Here is a 20885-nt window from a genome sequence, read left to right on the forward strand (position 1 = left end):
TTCCTTTCCCTAGTCTCTTAGGTCTATTTAAGATAATTTTCCACGATTTAAACTTTGGTAATTTATTCACGCATGGTTACATTATTTTCTTGTTCCAGAGACCCATACTATCACACAATTTGCAGTTCTTAATACAGGTTTCTACTCAATTACAGCTCTTTGCATTAGGACAGGGGCTACTTACCGCGATAGCATATCAACTAATTGTGACAGCGACGCTTGACTAGTCTGTTACACATATCACCACTACAGCCCCTCGCCACCTGTGGTTAAATCAATTATGTTATTTGCATCAGGTAAACTACTAAAGCTTACTCGAGCATGGTTAATAACGAGTCTTAAGTAGATAAAAATAAATAAATAAAGGGAGCAAACCTGTTTTGAGGTCTTGGTATGACCCTGGGTTGTTAATGGCAATCAAATGTAAATAAGGTAATAACTCGCTGTCTTATTGGGGGGGACTGTCAAGGGATCTTGAATGTAATAAAGTTGTGTGCCGCATTACACGTGTAGATCTATGCTGTAGGTCACCTCTATGTATATTACCACATGGAAGAAGAATAAAGTCTGCTTTAGGCTTCCCTGTCCCTTTACCAAATAACTAAATTACACCCTGATTACTTCAGCCGTGCTTGGGATTACAAACAGCCATTTTATCGAGGGAAAAGACACTGATGATCGGCCTCATTTAGAGTTGCCGGAGGACAAAACGCGTACATTTGAAGAGGATATTTGAGCACTGATACGGAACTGCAGCGGCTTTTGATACTGAAAGGACAAACGTCCAGGAAATGCAGGCATTATTTTTATTTTACAAAGTTTTAGTGATAGTAAAATATTGTATTACTATTAGTCGGGTTTGATTACTTTAAGGTTTACATGAATTAAAATAATACTACGTCACGTAATTAATAAGTTAATGTGTTATTTACATACATGTTACCCACACGTGTTATAAAGGTACCAGATAGAATATAAAAAACAACAAACACTAACCTAGAATTTTAATTTGGATCTAGTAAAATGTTAAAGAAACACAATGCATGTGTTATAATTTGTATTTTGCATAATGTTTGCTAAGTGTTGACAAATTAGACGCATACAAATTCAAGCCCAGGAACATAATATACCTATAAAGTGATGCAGTGTTTTAGTTGGGCCAGCAGGGGACGATTGTAAAATAAAATACAATACCCAGAGAATACACAAGGTGTAACCGGGGTGACATGCAGTGGCCTGGACAGTTGGGAGTTTCTCTTCCAGAAATGTTGATGATTCCGGAGGTAATTGTGCTTGCTTAATTTACCTGGTTATTAATAGTAGACTTAATTGAATGTTGGGAACCTTACACAAAATACATTACCATTTGTTTTTTGATTAACACAACTAAACAACAAGCAGTCAGATAAGTAAACCCAAAGGTATTGTTGTGTTCTGGTTGGAAATGTTGGTATTGCTAATTGTTATTGTAATTAATGAACTTAAAATCACAAAATGTTTTTAGTGGGGTTTTTTTGTTTGTTTGTTTGTTTTTGTTTTTTGTTTTGCAAACCAACAATACTACAAACTAAAGCGGAACGAATTTGACATGATTATTTATTTATGGAACCAGAAACGTTTGCGATTAAATCGACTGTAGAATACTCCGTGCACCTTTGCTTTTTTATTTTTTAAAGCACAAATGATTTAGTAATTCAGGCATGGAAATAATAATGTTAAGTTTATTAATAATAATAATAATAATAATAATAATAATAATAATAACGTAATTAGCATTTTAAAAGCGTGGAATTAACCAAGGTGTCTTGCTGACAGGTTGTTGTAGAAGACCAGATGGATCACCGTCAATGACACACAAAGTCAAAAGGGGATCTGTTCAGGTGAGGGGAAACATCACCTGTCAGTGGAATATCCATGCTGAATCTCGGGCAGCATGCAGGGTATGGTGGTTTGGTATATCATGGTTATAGCATATCAATGTGTTGCAAAGCACCTGAAGTCCATCATGATAAAACACACCAAATGCACAGCATAAGAATGGCAGAAGACGCAGCAAATTGCAAAATAGCTGTCTTGTGAGCTGCTAATATTGCAATGCCTCTTATCACCTGTCCTTGTGACAGCCAGCCAGCCATCCATACCAATAATAAAGCAAGGATCGTGCTAGGATCAAGAAAGACATGCAAGACCATAAATGCAAGTTTATAGCAAGTATGATGCAAGGATAAGGAAGGATGCCATACAGGCATTGGCCAATGCATGCATCATTCCAGGAAGTTGCAAGATTTTAACTTAGAAAAAAAAAAAAAAAAAACTGGGAGCGTGCAAGTTTTGTAAAAGGTATGCATGAAATCCTTCCTTATCCTTGTCATACTTGCATAGTTCTTATATATAGTATTCTGCATTGCAATGATTCTATAGATGTTTTTAAGTGACCATAACTGCAGGCGTCTTCATATGCATAGTTATTAAGAAGGTACTGAGGAAGCTGAAGCCGCCAGTTGTGCTAATTATTCTGTTACTGCTTACTGTTGACAGTAGACCTGTGCTTGGGTCAACCCGAATTCATAGTGATGTGCAGCAGGTCTTTGGCAACACTGTTGATAACTTTTCAGTTTTATGCTGCAAACTACAGGGGACTACTTCAGACTGGCCCTGGATTGGTCACTCCAATCTACTTTATTTCCGTCGATTTCATGATGCAAGGTTCACCAAGCTGGAATCAGTACATTGCTCTGTGAGAGTGGAACCTTATTTATTCAAAACTGTTTATACAGGCATCTCCTCAGGGGTGTTGTCATCTCAATTACAGGAATGCTGGAAGCAACGTATAGCTAATTACCAGCTGGTAACATGGAAAAAGCGTTATTGTATTTAAGAGTTTTTTCTTAAATATGTGTCTAAGTCTTGTGCAGACAGAAAGACAAATGGACGTGTTCAGTCCATACTTTGTCTGAGGACCTCAATAGCATAACATTTATATGAAAGAAGAGTATAAATCAGGCTACATGCTTGTTTTATTAAAAAAAAATCAGCCTGCCCTTCCCTTGGTGACGTTACTGACTTTGAGGATCTAAAAACCGTTGTCATTTTAATCACCAAAATAGGATCCCGTTTGATGTTTCTACATATTTTTTTACAAATATGTCCCAGAGGCTTAATACATGTTGTTGTTTGTTTTTAGTTTTTTTCAAAATATATTTTTTGAATGAATTGAGCTTGTGGTCATGGTAGACGATAGTCAGAGACTGCGATTGAAATTATGATTAGTTATTGAGCTGGGCAGTGTGCCTGCACACTTAACGTTAATAGAGGGGAGGAAAGAATATGCTCTATACCAGTAAATCATTACCATTGTGTGTCAAAGCTAGCAGGGTTTTTGATTAACTGATTAAGATTTAGGAGAACAAAGGCTGCTTGATAGTGACATTGCCATGCAAACTTATGACCTCAAGATGCAGCGAGTGAGAGGATAAGATAATTAAAGCTTATCCACTATCCAAATACCCCCTCTACTATAATTACATGTGTGGAATGTGTTATTATGATTAACAAAGCTTTGATAAATAAAACATTTTTTCCCTAGATCAGTGTCTTGATAAATAGAATGTTTTGCAAGTCCTTCACTGATTTCAGATTTTTAAACTAATACTGTATGTTCACGATTGGCCTGGAATGGTGTTTACTGCTTTTCGGGAATTATTATTATTATTATTATTATTTATTTCTTAGCAGACGCCCTTATCCAGGGCGACTTACAATTGTTACAAGATATCACATTATACATTATTTCACATTATACACGTATCACATTATTTTTACATACAATTACCCATTTAAACAGTTGGGTTTTTACTGGAGCAATCTAGGTAAAGTACCTTGCTCAACGGTACAACAGCAGTGTCCCTCACTGGGGATTGAACCCACGACCCTCTGGTTAGGAGTCCAGAGCCCTAACCACTACTCCACACTGCTGCCCCAATAACTGTATCTAGCCATTGTAAACAAGCATATTCTGTGTGGTGTGATTGGAATTGTCCAATGATTTTATATGGTCCTAAATAGAATTTTAAAGCATAATTTCAATATGATTAAAAGATCATTTAGTGAGCTTATATTTAATTTTTAATGACTTTTTGTTCTGTTTTGATTCACCTTAATTTACCACAGCGGCTTGAAAAAAGTACTTTCCAAGTTTAATAATTAAATACTTTTTAAAAAAATGTTTTTACTGCAAGCTATAATCAGTTTATTTGCTCAATAAAAAGACCATTAGCAGAATTATGCTTTTCAGTCTTGGGGAGTGTAGCAGTGTTGTTTTTCTTTAAAATGACTAATTCGGTGACACAAGTTTTCTTATCATACCTATTCAACAATGTAATAACATACAATATCAGTCATGTCTTTCAAACCTCAGGTCTCAAAGGTTTTTTTTTATCTGTAGTTTGAAGAATTGGGTCAGGAAATTAAATCATATCCATATTTAATTTTGTTAGGTCATTTAGGTCTGGGAGATTGGGACTTTTCTTTTCCTTTAGCTATTTCCCTAATTGGGTTAATTTTCCTCAATGGAATTTCCATTTGCAGCTAAATAAATGGCATTCTGTCAAAACAAAGGCTTCCATTGTTTCTGCAATAGCTGTTCATTGGTTTGCAGCAGTTGGTTTCCCAGGTAATTATAACTCTGAATCCCTTTCTGAATGAGATACTTGCACTTCAGAAAACCCCGCTACAGAAAGCAAGACTGGATCAACAATTGCAGGCTCTGGGCCAGGTTTATTAAAACTCTAATGTGTTTTCTTTGGCAGGACACCAAACACACTGGGTTGCAATTAAAACCAAGAGCAGCCCCAGCCTTGTTTCATGGTTCAGATGAAAACATTTGCTTTTGATCCATTGCAAGTGGCTATTAAAAAGTCTTAAGGACCAAATAACCAAACAAATATCTCACAGAAAGTGTGATGAAGTTGTGTTTATTGGACAACTTTAATGTAATTAAACCCTGTACACTAGCAACAGCCTAGTACATCTAAAAGTGAAAATGGGGTCAATTTGATCAGATTTTTAGAGCGTTTTACAGCACGGGTGATACACCTTGGACTGCATTAATCATATCGGTGGTTATTCCAAGATTTTGAGAAAGTGGTGGATGCAATCCAGCTAGATTTTGTGGTACTGCAAAATGCTCCTGTCAGGTTACACAGTAGGTTAATCAAATCAAGCCCTGTCTGGTTACACCTGACCTTCATTGGATATTTAATTGTCATTTTACTCTTGTGATTCATTCCTCAATTTTTTTGAGAAAAGAATAAACAGGCAACTGTTGACCTGGCATAAAAAAAATGGTATGGTTTAGTATTAGCCACCGCTGTGTCTCCTAAACAATATTTAAATGTTATCCTTTACAGAAAACATTACAATGCTATTAATAGGGCTATTAAATGTAGATTTGCTTTGTGGTGCACGCTGGCCCTGTTGTGTCACACTGCGCAGTATGGCAGTACAATACCTTGCATATTCATTCATCTTGCTGCTCTGTAGGCAAAAGACATTTCCTCCAAATCAAACTGCACCTTTGTTGGACAAAGAGACAGACACACAGTTAGACTAAATGCTTTGATATTACAATCCTACTATTAATGTAATGCTTATTTCTCAATTGTCTGCAAAAAGGCTTTGTGTACCTATCGGGCTACTGCTGCTGCTGCTGTTTAGGTAATCCATGGAACCGTTTCCGATGTCTGTATATTCCAATTAGTAATCCCAGTAGCACTAAAGACAACAGAATGACAGTGGATCAGGCTTGATCCGACTGTTTGCTTCCTGAGTGTAAAAAAATCACGAGACACTGAGATCTTTTAACTCCATCTGCATCAATACTATACCAGAGAGCAGGAGTTGAAAATGATAATCTTTATACCCTTTATAAAACTGTAATATTTAGCACATTGTGGTACAGACCGTGCAGTAACTGTAGGGTTATTACAGGCCAAAACTGATTGTATTACACTTTACAGTAAGTGGCAGAAATGTACATTTACATTTTAATTTCTTTTTGAATTGCAATGAAGTCATCATCAATTCATTCTAAATATTCCCCGTGTTTATATTAACAGCTCTATTGCAGCACTTATCCATATGAACTGCCACTTACTGTAAAGTGTGGGCTGCTGTGGTACCCCTGAGAGGAGCTAGCTACAGAATGGCCATCAGTCACAGCTTAGCCATGCATTTACAAGAGAGATCTGTCTGAAACAAAGGCATGGTTTATTAATTTAGAAATTCATCATTAAAAATCTACTTTTGGAATATACAGCTTATATAATGTAAAGCAATGTGGAAGAAGTTAGTTATTCACATTTTATACCATGAAATCATATCACATAACAAAGCAAATTTCAAACAGATTTCAAACAGTTCTGGTACACATGCATTTGTAATAAAAGTAGAGGTACATCTTTATTTTCCTTATGTAAAACCTCACTGTAATATACAGCATAATACTGCACTAGAGAGAATGTGATGTATTCAGAAAATGACCATTGTTTGGTATACAATATTACAGATGGAAGTATATTATATAGTCCTGTATTTTATTTATTTTACAAATTTTATTATTTCAATCAAATAACAATATAATAGACTAGCTGCTGGAGAAAAAAAAAAACCAATTACAATGTTGTATAATCTTTGGAATTACAATTTATTAAAACAAAAAGGCTGTTATGGCATTGCAAATGTTTGCAATTAAGACCTTGTTTTCACTAGTACAGATAGCAAATGTCAAATTGTTGCATGCTTTGAGAAAACAAATGAATGGTTACCGTATGAGAATACATTAGCATGGATATTAGGTGCATAAAAATATCTCCAGTTCCCCAGGAGATCAATGGTGTTCAAGAAATAAAAAAATAAAAAAACCACCAGAAAAAGCAATGGGCCTACTGTATTTGAAATTCTGGTGTAGCAATCCCTGTGATAAAAGCAACGTGGCCTGCTTGTATTGCTTTAATTGAAGCACGTCCTGATGAATAACACAATTATAGTGTTTGTTTAAAAATTCAAACTGATTGTCATATCTTTCCTGTTCACCTATTGTCTAGCCTGTTTCCTGGACACATTCGCCACACTAGAAAGGGCCATTATTTTGCATTGATTGAAGGTGATACAGTTTGTGCCAGTGTGGTGTTATTTTGTGGTACACGTTAAAACGTGGTACGCCATGTACTGCGGTTGCCCAGGCATGCGCAAATGATTTTGGATCCGAAAATAAGGAAACGCCCATCTGAATGGGGTATGATGAGTTTGGCCCTATAAGTTATTTTTAATATCATTGTTTTCACAATTCAGCCAATTTATGTGACTCTGAGCCACAAATTGGGTTATCTGAAATAGTAAACAGATTGTGTGGGTGATCTACAGTTTGTCTTGTTCGTAGTGATTTGTGGATTCGTCAATCACAGCACTTCCGAATCAATGTACCCTTAATCTGAGCCTTGTATGGAGACATCATTTTAAAAGGTGTCAATATAACTTTTTAAATTATTATCATAAGAGATCTGTATTTTAAGTGCAATAGGCGCTAATGTTTCAGGTCACTATCCTCCTAAATTGTTTACCACTACCTCCTTGCAAATGTGTTAAGTTCCTGCATAAATAATAAATACATAAATAATGAATCAATGACACATATCGCATAAATATAATTTACTGATTTTATGTTCATTCAATAAATAAAAATGTATTAAAAAGTTATTATTTCACTTGATGCCCAATTTTAACACCCAGCAATGAATTGCTATTCGCATGGTAAAATCGTTTGCTCAAAGACCGAAATAACCTTTCATTTCGTTCTCTGATAATTTGTAAATGCTCAAATCGTGAAATGGTTATTTTTGTCATTGATTGTTCGAATCCTGACCGAGTGTGTATATATATATATATATATATATATATATATATAAACAAAGAAAAAAAGAACTGGTACATAAACTGGCACATGCATTAAAAGACTTGAAATACTAACATACCACTTTTTGACAGCGTACCACTTTCTGCCATTACACGGGTCACATTTTGGTACGTGTACCATATTCTGATGATATACAACTTTCTGGCCCCACAGCGGCTCTTTTTTTTTTCCTGCACACAAAGATGCTGTTTAAATGAATTGCAATTGAAATGTGCACAACAGGAATGCTCACACACTGCAACACTTATCACTGTGAAGGTAGTTGTATCTAATGCGCTACATACAGTAGACTGTTACAAAATCAAATTGTACACGTTGTTAGGTGTTTAATTTCACGTTTTGTTGAATTGAATTTTTTTATTTACATGCATGATTTATGCATATGTTTGTAAAGCATTTTCTAAGACGACAGGTATATTTTAAATCACATTGTTACTATATAATGGTATTTCACAACTATTGCCATTGCAATCCAGTTTTTTGTAAGTATTTCAACTCTAGCAATATAAAAATACTCCTAAAGCTGTTGGGTGTTAAGTTCTTGAATGATAAATAAATACATTTTATGAGGTACATCCAGCAATGAAGTCAAATTTAGTTTGTTGATGTTAATTTAATTCTTTTCTGGTAGATCAAAAAACAAAATCATTTTAAATTTTTTAAAGAGTTCCTTATATTTATGAAAATTTTTGTCCCTAAATCAACCGTCCACCTTCATTGTTTTGTGTAATGTTTTTAGATTTCATGTATATGTTTGAGGAAAATGAAAAAACGTTCCTACTTGTGTAAATGCGTTACATTATTATAATATTAGAGACACTTTTAAAATTGCCACATTGAAGATGAAAAAGATCCATTTTATACAAAATAGAAACGTGAATCTTTTGATTCCTCTGAATTTGAATGTTATATTATTTACTCCATCCTATGTTCCCTTATCTTAATTATATGAAAATAATCCTGTATCTGTTCTTTGTTAATGAACGGTACAGAACCATACTGAATAAAGATCCCTGAAATGGATGTTTGATTTGAAGCTGTCTTGATGTAGAGTGATACAATTAAAATGCGGCACTCGTTTACAGACCAGCTTTGAATCTTACCCTTTGTCTTTGCCAGCAGGTCTCAGTGCCCATAAACATGCTGTCATGCACTAGCCCCCATTTACACAATCGTTTAGAAATGCAGTCCTAAAGAAAACAAAACAGTGCATGTTTTAAAGCATGTCTGATAACATCCACAGACACATCCAGTGTCTAGAATTGTGGTACATTTAGTGTGTCTAAAAATATAAGCTAGCCGTGTTACCAAACCGATGCCAAGTTTGGCTTGATATGTTTTAATTATTGTATAATCATAAGCTGCTAATACAAAATTAAATACATTGAATGATATATACAGTATGTTAAACTTATGACATTTGATGTATTTGGTTGTTGTTTTGTATTTTAATTTTATTTTAAATTAACTGCACTAGGTTAACACTTGCAGTTTAGTCATTTTATTATGTTTGTAAATTAAATGTTATAATTTAAGGACATTTTTTATATTATATTTTAATACTATTTTTTTTATTAAAAGATAGCAACAAGAAGTTTTTGCTAGATGTATGTGTGTGTGTGTGTATATATATATATATATATATATATATATATACACACACACAATTACATTTGTAATTGTTCATAAGACTTGTATAGGAAGAATAATTTTTTTCAAAAATTTGGTATAGTATGGTAATTTTTAAACGAAGGAAGATAAAAAGTGTTATAACGTAAGTTTAGGTTCATATAGTATATTTCTATTTTTGAAGTGAAAAATATAATGTAATGTGCACATCTTTCTATTAATTATTTTTATTTACAAAAAGAGATGCATCCGTCTCTATCTATCTCTATCTATCTCTCTATCTATCTATCTATCTAATATATATATATATATATATATATATATATATATATATAATGAAATCTATTTCACGATTAAATAACTTGTATCATAATTAATCTATATCTTGATTTCTGTTTACTGTCTTCAAATTCTAAAATAACAATATACTATCTGATATGTTTAACATATATATATATATATATATATATATATATATATATATATATATATATATATATATATATTCATCATAGGGTGTAATAGTTATCAAATATCAGAAGCAAAACAAAGCCCAAACTTATAAACTTAAACAATGAGAGATAAATAATACATTGCAAATCATAGCCAGTTACCTAAATGCATATGCACAACATAGAAATAAGTCATAATTAAGTTTGCTTACAACCAGTTCTAGACAGAAAAGTTAAATGACTCAAACTTACAAAAATAAAATTATGAATATAACAACTAGAAAATAATGGAAAATGCACATTTTATATTTATTACTACTGTTTATTACTATTTACCAATAAATATAAAAGGAAAAAAACTGTTTCTGAACATATTTTATGAAACACTTTCCCGGAAAGTCGATGGCTACACCCTTAGAATTTCAATATTCGACAATAGTCGGAAGCTATGTTTACCCCAAACACTGCGCCGACATTTTAATTCGCCTCAAATCTTCCTTCCGCCATCACTAATTTCTCTCTCTCACTGCGTCTGCTGAATGTGCTGGACTGCAAAAGGCTGCTGCCACACGTCTCGCTGTACCATTCTTCAGCATTCAGAACCAGGTAAGAAAAAATCAACACAATTCAACCCTTTAATACCAGATAATGGAAGTGGGCATCACAGAGGTGTGTTTCATGTTTATCGTTATGCGGTTGGCACTGTAAGATTGTAGACACAAAAAAAAAAGCATGCCAGCGTGCCAAAAGGTACAGATGCTGCATAGCCTGTGTTGGCGCTTATAGGCAGTCCAAAGCTTTTGCTCTGGGTAGGAAAGTGGCAGGGTTCCAAACCATCACAGGTTTTAGTTTTTTTTTTGTTCAGCAGTCTGTGTACAAACTAAATAGCATCTTGTCATCGGATATGCTCCGGTGTTCTGGGAATGACTGTCCATAAAGGATTTGGAAACCCTACCATCACCATTCAAACCTTTTTTTTGTTCTTTGTTTTTTTTTGTTATTCTTGTTGTTTTGGTTTTTTTTTTGCGAAAGTGCTCTGATGAATCAAGCATGGCATCATGCAAAGTTGCAGTTGGCGTCTGGGTGACGTCAGCAGCAGTCTGGAGTGTGATGAATATGTTTTGCAGTGTGCAGTTGCAGAGCATTTACTGCAGAGCCTGTGACCTGTTTTTTTCCTTCCCTGTGCAGCAGCAAGGTTTTCTTTTTCCTCACATAAATCCCAATTCATATTACAGTACTGCTACCAGTGCCAAGCTGCAGCAACAAAAACTGTTAGTCCTCAGTTTTCATTTTCCATGTCTTTTTTTTGTTTTCCTTGTTTTCTTCATCGTCCTGAGTGGAAATTTCTCAAAGAAGTCGATCAATGCCTGCTCATTTGAGAGGTAAACGAGAGTTGATTAATTAGTATCAGGTGCATTCTATGTGCCAATAAAAAAAAAAAAAAAACATCCTGCGCTTTTATTTTCTATTAACTACACTATTGCGGTACTGCATCTGCCCAGGCTGAGACTGCTTGAGCAGTAAGTGCTGGGATGCAGCACAAAGGGGAGCGCGAGTGAGACAAAAAAGGACAACACCGTAAGGAAACGTTGCCATCTTTTCTGGCACCTCTTTCGTTATTTTTTTTTTAAAGCATCGCCCTTTTTTTTTTGTCTTGTCCTTTGTTACCATTCGTTTGTAGCCTGTCTGGTTTCTGTTTTTTTTTTTTTTTCTGCAGCCAAAGCTTTGTCCCCTTTTGTGAGGATGTTGTTTGGTACTGTCGCTGAGGCTTCTTGCCAAGTCTGCCTAATTAAGATTAATCATATGCAGATTTGCCTTGTTTTCAGCTAATGACAGCTGCAAACAATTATGTCATGCTTGCTGATTGTTGATTGGCGAAAGGGAAAGCCATGGGAGAATTCTCAGCTTTCACAGGCATTTTGTTTTTTCTTGCTGGATATTTTCGCAGCTCGTGTTCCTAGACAGAAATGGCTGCTGTAGACGCTTTTCTTGTCTTGCGAACAAAAATTGAAAAAAGGAAGAAAAGCTGTTTTTAACTAAGCCTCTGCCCTCCAGCGTGTTTACTTTCTGAGTTAGCTATAGTCTGTTATGTAGGTTTATGAGACAGGATGGGTTTTTATTGTGAATTTGTGGACAAGTCCATTGCAGCATGCATTAATTGTTTCCAAAAGGGCAACGGGTGTTTCTGTTTATTTATTTATTTATTTATTTATTTATTTATTTAACTTATTCTTAGGGGTAACTGTTGCAACAACCAACCAGATCAATAAAACGGATAAACCGGACATTTGTCTTTCCTTCGTTAGTTGTCGGTGCGCCAGAGATGCAGTTAAATTAGCAAGGGCTCTGTTGTGCTCTTAAACCCTCTTTTGGCTTTGCAGCAGAAACCAAGTGCATCCCACTGAACAGGCTGGCATCTATCCAAAACTGCCTGGGCTTTTGGAAGACGCTGTCATAAAGGCCCTGCTTAGTTAGCATGCAAGGGGGAGAGAAAAGTTGAAACAATGGCTAGTCTGGCTCTAGCAAGGCCACAGAGACATGACATGTGGACAATTTTTGAATTTTAAGGGTGTTTCGTTTCTTTTTTTTTTTTTTAACATATCATATGTATTACTGAATTGAAGTCAGGCCGTTCTAGCATATCAACCAAATAATGTAAATGAACAGGCTTCTAGTCTGAAAATGTCTTTGTCAAAAGTCAGAATCTTTATTAAAGCAGTCTCTGCATATTAAAATATCTCTAGCAACATTTAGAACAGCCTGATACACTAATGATGTGCACCCAGAATTCAAGAAAGTATTTTCTATCACATTTATAAACCTATGCTTGTCTGGATGCTTTTTTCTCTAACAATTATATAGTTAAACTGGGATACTGTAAATAATTATCAGCTCCTAATAACAATATTATCATTGTATTTTTAAACATCATTAGCCCTTTTTTTGATAACAGTGAATGCAACTTTCAACATAAACTCTTCTACCAGACCAATAGGTGTTGGGGATCACCTTACCAGGAAACAACAATACAGCTCATACCACTGGGTTTAAACTGGAACGATCTTGTGCAGTTATACATGCCAATGGAAGTCTGTGCTTATTAAACCTGCCCTGCCCAAGCCCCTGTATTGTTAGGTAGCAGTCTTAGTAGAAGTATCCCTATCACAAAAGAAACAATGTCATGCCTGCAGTACTGATGCTGCTATGATATTAAAATACAATTGCTTCCACATAACCACTGCTTGCCCAGCTTCTGGATCTGAATGTAATTGTGGCGTGCAGAATTAACTTTGGTGTCGCCTTACTTAGAAGACTACCTATCTACCACAATGCACACTACTCTGTTTGAGGATTTTGGAGATTCAGCGACCCTCGATTCCTCATAGACTTCATACTTCAGGCATGTCCAAGCTTTAATATCTGCAGGTTGCTAGTGAGGACTATGATTCAGGTGTTCCTCCAAAAAACAGTTAATTTTAGACAACGAAGACACACTGCAGTTCTTTAACTAGAACTAGGCAGGTCAGTTTCTTTGTTGGTACCTATCATGGAGGCTTTTTATCCAAAAGCTCAATACATTTCCAAGCTTTATCTGTAGGGATGTTATTGTTTAATCCATCAGAAGAAGAAGAAGAAGAAGAAGAAGACTTCACAAATATAATGACAACAACAATTACATTTAGAAGTAATAGTCCTGTAAACCATTTTTAGGTGGCATTTATAATAAAAAATGTGCAAGACTTAATTTCTTTGCAAATTGCAGTAACAAAATAGTATTATGCTTATTGATTTTTTAAATTTTTTTTATGTGAAATAAAAAAGTACAGTATTACAGATTCGCACATATTTGGGATGCTGGCTAGGTAGCAACTGCTTGCTGCTGGTTGAGACTGATAAGACCAAGGTGAAAAAAATGTGTTGGATGGATACTTCATTTGTTTGATTGTTATTATTTTAATTAAACAAAATTCAGTTTGTATTTGAAGCTCATAAAATAGAGCATTCTCACTCTGTAGAATAAATGCCTCTTCACACTTCAGATGAAAAGGGTGAGCAGGCACAGTAATTAACCTGCTTTGGTATAAACAGCTTAACCTGATTTCCAATTTGCGTGCCTTGCCTCCTTTGCCTCGTGGAAGTGACAGCAGTTTTGCGGCATATGCTCTGTCTGACAGCAGCCAACAATGCAAACATTTAACAGCTCAGTTCAGTCCTAATGCTTTTACACCGAGTAATTACATGTGCTAATAACATTGTTACGTTTTTACAGATATTAACGATGTTTTGCACACATTTTATAGCAAGGTTTTTATCATTTTGCATCCCTCATTTAAATAATCCAATGTTGCACTTGGTTATATACTTGGCTATGGTATTAGGTTTGCCATTGTTGTGAGCATGTATTAGCAGGCATGGGCAGGCATGGGGAGTAAATTAGATGGCCTAACATCCAGCTTTCATGTGCTAGTGTGGGACTCGCATGATAACAAGGTCTGCCATCCTTAGGGATTCTAGTGCAAAACAGAAATAAACAAGCATGCAAGAGAGGCTTTTATCAGCTTTTATCGAGCAGGTCGCTAAGCTGGGCGCACACTGAAGAACCTTTCCACAACCATTATCGCTCTGAGAAAGGATGTACTGAACAGCTACAGAGGAGAATGGTTACAGAATACCTTGATGAAAAATAAAATTCAGTTAAATGCAAATTAAATAATTTAGGACCATTTCTTCAACAAAAAAAATCACACTTTGGTTATGACACAAAACGCAACAAATACACTGAATAGATATATTTACTGACCGGTACTTAATGCAGCATGGTCGACTTGAGGCACTTGGAGTTACACAGGACTTCTGAAGCCTTACAATTCGCGAAAGCGAGACATTCAGTCATTAGCCAAAGGCACTAGGTTATATTTGAGATACCAGTAAATGTTTTAGTGTATATGCAAGCAAATTGACTTCAATGAACTATTTGAATTACCTCATTGTAATTGTATTGTTATTGGAAGTTGTAAGAGTTGCAAAGGCTTGTACAACACAAGGGTGAAGTTAATTTCTTAACTATTAAACTCATTAGACTAATCTGCTACTAATGCTTTATTTCTAAGTGGACACTTCATTTGACAAGATTACTGGGCTAGTAATTCAATTCAATTTTGATAAGTTGTTGCACTGCTGTGGGCTCTCCAGTGTTGTATAATAGCTAGCTGGATGCATCACGCAAATTGGTGACTACTGAATGAAGGAAGGGAAAATGAAGGTCTTTACAATGAAGATAAAGGTACAGAAAAACACATTAGTTTCTAAAGGACTATTTACTGTTTTAGACTGCTGAATAGCTACGCAAGTCACTTGTGACCTATGTTCAACTTAATTGCTTTTATTGCTGATTTGGTATCTGAGGTTATTTTGTCAAATTGAGTGCAATATAAAGCTGTAATTATGGAGAACTCACACAAAGGAGGAATAGAGTTTATAAATTGTTTATGCACAGTTCCCTCTTATCACAAACCCTTGGGTAAGCATTTCCCAGAGAAGATGCTGTGATTCTTTTCTGTATTTGGAAGGGTTCTGTTCCCTATCCAAAACCAGCAGGGTATATACTGGGCTTAAGTCAAACAAGCCAGTTCCTGTTTTGAGAAATTTAATCTAGCTTTTGAAAAGAACTATAGTAAGCATCTTGGTCAAATCTATGTACAGCCTCACCTTAATTGGATTCATATGTTCACTACTACTTTTTGGCAAATGGTTGAATTGTTTTACTGCATATTAACCCATTGTAATGGGATAATTAATGTGGTCCACGGGCAGTGTAAGAAAGTTGCTTTGTCTAATAAGGCAATCCCACACCATGTGATTAACAGACACATGAAAGTTCCAACAGGATGACATGTCCGTATTATTCCAAGAAATCCTGTACCCAGTGCACAACACACTGGACATTTGGGAAATCTATTGTTTTGATTGGCCGATGTCCTGCGTTGGTCATCACGAGTAGTAATAGCAAGCTGGGCAACCTAATGCCCCGAACCATTCAGAGGTCAGGTATGATTGGTTTGAACAACACAGTGTGGGCTGCAATTACTGAATAGACTAAACCCTTGGTAAGCTGTTTTACAGAATCATCAGAAACAATGCATACTCTTAACACACAGGTTGGGAAAAGTTGTAATTTTGTTTGCTACATAGAAACATCTAAATATGTTTATCAGAGAGCCAAGTCTTTCTGCAGTTTGATATATGAGATATAAAACAAAAAATAGGCACATGGATTATGTTGCTTGTAATGTGCACTGTGTGTTTTGACCTTGTTGACTAAAGCATTTTGTGAATGAAGACGTGGAAGGCTGTGGATAACCAGCACTTATCGGTACCATTCCATAGTCATAACAATAATTTAATCCTCTGCGAATGGTATTTTCTTAATTACTAGCAGAATTTACAGCTATATAAGCAATTATCTGAATACATCGGGGACAAGTACTGCAGGAGAATTGAATTTTCTGGGTATATGAATGCAAAGATAATATTACTGAATGCATGTACAAACCAATTCATGTTGGTATGATAGTTTCCTAGCTTTTAATGTCAGATTTTGCTACGGTAGACAAATTAAAATGTATCTTTTGATTTGCTTATGCGCTGTGCTGGAGTTGCTTTAGGTGAAAGTCCTAACATTTATGTAAAGTTTTTTTCCTATGGTTACAATTAATTTTTTTCACTACTATAGAAATGTGTCCGAATTTTAAATGTATTATATTTTTATTCCAAGGGGGTACACACAATTTAGACATTTAGGCCAGTATCAGTACCAATATGGTGCTGGCCTTGTTCATGCTGAGCTCACTGATTCAACTATCAGTTGAGCAACGTTAGTTTATTATTGAACGGGCTCCATGCGCTACCATTGCTGGTAGTGTCACGTGAACTGTTCATTGTGTTGACTTGATATGTAAATAAATCTTGTTCGCCTGCGGGGCGTCTCAGCTTTGTCTCGATCTCCAGCCTGTCACTCAGCACAAGGCAGACGGCTACTCTGTCACAAGCATTAATACCCTGTATCTTTCTAAACAAGGGCTTTAGGGACGCTCTCTAATAAAATCTGAATCTCAAAAAAATAATGTGAATATAGTAATTGTTACAGCTGTATATTATTATAATGGTATTTAAAACTTACTCTGGTCCCACTGCAGTCGAATATGCGATGGATTACTGTAGTAAGTTGCATCTGTAATACAAGAAAGAAAGGTAGCTTACCAGTTTTGGCTCTGCATTTCGATCTTAAAATATGGATGAATAGTCATAGGAGGAAAAAAATGGGACTACGATCACATAAGCCCATAGGGCAGGGGTGCTCAGTCACGGTCCTGGAGGGCCATTCCACTCCAGGCTTAACTGGTAAAATGAGATCATTAACTACTTCCGGGTCTGGATTTAATTGGTTCAATTAAACAATTTCTAACCGGGTTGGAAAAAAGACTTTGGACACCCCTGCTGTATGGCCGCAAGATTTTGTCTAACTTGGCGCGGGGAATTTGACGAGAATATAATCCTTACAGAACCCCTGTGTTTTGTTTTTATTTCTAAAATGTTACATCTGTAAACTGTAAGGAAAGCAGAGACAGTTTAAAGATGTAAATGCATTCTTTGGGTACAAATGTTTTGAAAGACATTCTAACCCTTTCAGGACCAAACATTTTTCAGTGGGATGCTCCCCCAGGACCAGGCGCTTTTTGGCTGAAGTTGACTCTTCCTATTAAAATTCACTAAAAATCAATTTTTTACAGTTGCATCTTGCAAATGGTGTCCTTTTTTCAGAGCACTCAGGGGAACATTATAAAGTATTTCAGAAACCATACAAACTTTTCGCTTTTTTTTTAACAAAATATTTATGCATTTATTTATTTATTTATTTTAAGTTAAGTAATTTTGATTATGTATTCTGCTTAGAGATACATGTATAAAAACACGTTATTCTATTACCCGAGGGACCTTACAATACTTACTGAAAGTTTTGTTGAAAAATATTGATGTTTGGGCAGATTACAAGACATTGTTTCACCTGAGTGATTGCAGTGACATAATACACGTTTATTCTCAGGGTTTTTATAAGCAATAATGGACACTACTCTCGATTTATTTTCTCAAAATAAATATGTATAAATAAAATAATAGTTATTCATTTTATTATCATCAGTAATAAGGAAAAAAAAATGTACCTGATACATTTAGTTTATGAAATAGTATATGCTTATATCCACTCGTTTCTTGATATTTAGAAATGTTGTAAAAACATATATATTAAAACACATGAGACAGAATAAATGTTCTAATATAATTATAAGTCAAATATATCAGATTTACAGTGTTTCCTCTTTTTTATTAGCTCTAAACAAGTTTCTGTGATGTTTTGTTTCTGCTCTTGTTTCTGGTTTTGTTTCTTCCTGGCTGCTGTAAACAGTCTCCGCCCTTTAGACACTAAATGCCCCTCTGTGACACGAAAAAAACGCCAGTCCCTCCCCTATCCATTGATGTGCGTTTCAAGCCTGTACTGCAAAGTACAGTGGCCCTGTAAGTCATCAAAACAAAGTGCTTTTTTATCGTTTTTACACAATCGTGGTCCTAGAAGCCCACTTCAGTATGATCGTGTTAACACAATCCCAGTCTTTAAAGGGTTAACTGATACAGCAAAATCATTTCCAACTGTCTGTTGGCTTGGAGAGTAAAGGCTGCTTGAGTTACACTGTATTTGCCGTATTTTCAGCAAATTCTGAAACTATGAAATGTTATCTGTGTTTTAAGTGCAACCACATTTGTTTAATTTCGTTACAGAGTTTGTGTTCTGAATAAAACTCAAGTGACAAGAAAGTTAAAGGGAGCCGTACACCACAAAGTGCCACTTCTGTGAGTAAGTACAGTGCTTCTTTTTCAATTTTAATATACAGTATAGTTTTGAACAGCTTGCTATTGTTCAGTGAACAGCAGTAGTGCATTTTATTTGGTTTTTCCTGCTGGGAATGGATGGAGGATGGAGGCGGTTCAAATCCTGCTTAAGGAAGTGGAACTCACTGCCAGCAACTTATCTGCCAATCCATATACATGTTGGCCAAAGTGTATTTTATTTTAAGAGGACAGATCTAACCCCTTCCCTGCCAACCTGAAGCCCCATTCACACTGGCATGCGGGTCGGCTACGCGATTTTGATAAAGCAGGGTTGACCTGGGTGACAGATGCAAGTAAACAATATGCATATCAATGCCCCGGAAGCAGCTTGTTACTGACGCTTCCATCCAAGCTTCTCTGGATTGAACCATCAGAACCAAATGTTGATTAGTGCAAATGTTTACATCACTGCTGCAATCTGGCACATGGTGTGTCTCAAGCAACAAAAATATGGCTAAAAAGAATAAACAAAAACATTCCTTGCAGAAGTGAAACATTCACGCAGGCGTGGCTGTTTTGTTATTTCGTCGGCCATCATGCATTTTGTCTCACTCAACCCGGGTCAAAGCGTGTCAACCCACATCCTGAGGTGGGTCTCTAGGACCGGGGTTAACCCGGGTACGACCAAGATATATGGTTTCACACTACATGGGATTGTGACCCGGGTAGAAGCGCCAGTGTGAAAGAGACTCTACATACCCACACACATGCTACTTATAGTAGCAGCGCTTCTGCCCTGCGGCATAAATGCTTAATCTTTTACAGTTAATATTGATCGGATTGGTAGTTCAGTTTACTTCATGTAGCTATCGAGTAGTCAAACTATTTAAAATAAAAATGAGATCTAAGGTAGACTTGTATGGCCCTCTTAACAGCCAGCTGTATTTCGAGCCCAGATAATTCTCATCATCAATTCTCAGATGCAGCATGTAGTATTCTCGTTTGCTTATTATACCAGAATATGACAATGACATAAATAAAGTGGTAAATTAACATTAGGAGTCGTAATTGAAACCAAAAAGAAAGTAAGTAGAGATAAATGATACAGATTAGTGGAGATTAAGCAGGAAAGCTCTTGAGGGAAAGAAACAAATTCAGAGGAATTCAAATTAGACCACCTCTCGCAATCATACAGGTCAGGTTTGCAGTGAAATTGCAACTTTATCAAATAGCTAAGTTTAATGTAAATCACCATGTATAAATGGGGGAGGCCATGCAGAGTTGAAACTCTCCTAAACCTGGCTAGTGATCTGCCGTCCTCTATTTCCTACTGACTATTTGATTTTCGATTGCAATCAAATTTGTGTATTTTAATTGTTTGATCTATTAGAAATGAATAATTCACAAATGTCTTGCCATAAATGTAGAAAATTATTGCAAATTTTATTGTGTTTTTATTTATTTATTGTATTTCTATCCTGTTGGGCATTATGAGAGCCCAGCTGTACTGAACTAAAGACCTGGTTTCTGGCTAATTCATGGTCACCTGTAACCAGGTTGTCATTGTGGGTTCAGTCTAAAGAGGGTGCACTTGGGTTGAACTCAAAAGCATGCGTCCCACTTGCTAACGGAAATACTGCTGTTGATTACAATTAGCAAGTTACGGAATATCAGGTGGTAAGAGTGTCATGAAAGCGATGTTCTGGGGCAACAACTAAGCTGGGAAAATGGGAAGTAGAATGTAGACAAAGTTCATTTTAGCACAGCATGCAAGCTTGTTTATGGGTCTGTATAAATTTTATCTGAGAGCTTCCATTCTCCTCCCCGAACATCGTGCTGAGGTGTGCCCAACGTGACTCCCAATGGGAAGGCAATATGGCCGACTAACCATTGTTTAAAAGCTAGTGACCATTTGAACACTGTTAATCTCGTCTTATGCATGTGTG

General features: G+C 35.8%; 1 protein-coding gene and 1 long non-coding RNA gene across 5 annotated transcripts in view; one reads left to right on the forward strand and one right to left on the reverse strand.

The window, feature by feature from the left end:
- The first annotated feature begins 1204 nt into the window (after window positions 1-1204).
- The window catches only part of LOC117431292 (trinucleotide repeat-containing gene 6A protein-like), a 135076-nt gene continuing 115395 nt past the window's right edge, over window positions 1205-20885 (forward strand). For 2 of the 4 annotated variants that reach the window (XM_058995926.1, XM_058995929.1), the window contains exons 1-3: window positions 1207-1283; window positions 1816-1880; window positions 18889-18964. The gene's annotated coding sequence lies outside the window, so the exon portion shown is untranslated. Of the gene's footprint in view, window positions 1284-1815; window positions 1881-18888; window positions 18965-20885 lie in introns of all 4 variants that reach the window. The other 2 variants (XM_058995924.1, XM_058995925.1) reach the window with 2 other exon arrangements.
- Window positions 3718-11774, reverse strand: LOC131696700 (uncharacterized). The gene is made up of 4 exons (XR_009308106.1): window positions 10510-11774; window positions 9076-9162; window positions 5685-5772; window positions 3718-5573 (listed from the first exon to the last, which is right to left on the reverse strand). It is a non-coding gene; the product is annotated as an uncharacterized LOC131696700 (long non-coding RNA).

The sequence above is a fragment of the Acipenser ruthenus genome, chromosome 22 (assembly GCF_902713425.1).
Source record: "Acipenser ruthenus chromosome 22, fAciRut3.2 maternal haplotype, whole genome shotgun sequence".
NCBI lineage: Eukaryota > Metazoa > Chordata > Actinopteri > Acipenseriformes > Acipenseridae > Acipenser > Acipenser ruthenus.